Here is a 1435-nt window from a genome sequence, read left to right as displayed (position 1 = left end):
TAACTACGGCCGTAGCAGCCGTAGCGACTGCTACGGGGCCCGCGGCATGAGGGGGCCCGTGTCGCCTGCCGGCACGGGCCCCCACCATGGCCAGAGGCTCCCTTAGCAGCCACTTTGGCTGCTACAGCGGGACGCCACTGAACACTACGGCAGAGCAGGGAGGTATCTCCCCGCTCTGCCATTAAACAAAAGACAGGATAGGGGATACATGTGTGATCGCTGGCATTGATAGTGAGAACGGGGGACCGAAAGTCCCCTGAAGTTCTCCATCACAAACCTCGGACTTCCGGGGTCTGTGTCGGCAGCTCCGTAGAAATGAATGGAGCGCCGGTCGCGCTTGTGAACATGCGTGACCAGCGCTCCTTTATTTTTATTGAGCTGTGCAGACGCCGGAAGTCAGAGGTTAGTCATGGAGAACTTCAGGGGAATTTCGGTCCCCCGTTCTCCCTATCGCTGCCAGCGATCACACATGTATCCCCTATCCTGTGGATAGGGGATACATGTCTTTTGTAGGACACACTGTAGGTCGCACTTTTTTGGGAGGGGGTACGCTGTATGGCGTTCCCTACAGGGGGGGGGCTATATGGCGTTCCCTACAGGGGGGGGGCTGTGTAGCGTTCTCTTCAGGGGGGTCTGTATGGTGTACCCTACAGGGGGGGCTGTGTGGCGTTCTCTACAGGGGGGGGCTGTATGGCGTTCTCTACAGGTGGGAGCTGTATGGTGTTCTCTACAGGGGGGGCTGTATGGCGTTCCCTACAGGGTGGGGCTGTATGGCGTTCCCTACAGGGGGGGCTGTATGGCGTTCCCTACAGGGGGGCTGTGTGGCATTCCTACAGGGGGGGCTGTATGGCGTTCCCTACAGGGGGGGCTGTATGGCGTTCTCTACAGGTGGGGGCTGTATGGCGTTCTCTAGAGGGGGGCTGTATGGCGTTCCCTACAGGGGGGTCTGTATGGCATTCCCTATAGGGGGTGCTGTATGGCGTTCTCTACAGGGGGGGCTGTATGGCGTTCCCTACAGGGGGGCTGTATGGCGTTCTCTACAGTGGGGGGCCTCATGGCGTTCCCTACAGGGGGGGGCTGTATCGCGTTCCCTACAGGGGGGCTGTATGGCGTTCCCTACATGGGGGGGCCGTATGGCATTCCTTACAGGGGGGCTGTATGGCGTTCTCTACAGGGGGGCTATATGGCATTCTCTACAGGGGGGCTGTATGGCGTTATCTACAGAGGGGGCTGTATGGCGTTCTCTACAGGGGGGCTGTTAGCGCCATACAGCCCCCTCTGTAGATAACGCCATACAGCCCCCCTGTAGAGAACGCCATACAGCCCCCTCTATAGATAACGCCATACAGCCCCCCTGTAGAGAACGCCATACAGCCCCCTCTGTAGATAACGCCATACAGCCCCCCTGTAGATAACGCCATACAGCCCCCACTGT

The sequence above is a fragment of the Rhinoderma darwinii genome (genome assembly GCF_050947455.1).
Source record: "Rhinoderma darwinii isolate aRhiDar2 chromosome 3 unlocalized genomic scaffold, aRhiDar2.hap1 SUPER_3_unloc_16, whole genome shotgun sequence".
NCBI lineage: Eukaryota > Metazoa > Chordata > Amphibia > Anura > Rhinodermatidae > Rhinoderma > Rhinoderma darwinii.
Note: the sequence above shows the minus strand (reverse complement) of the source record.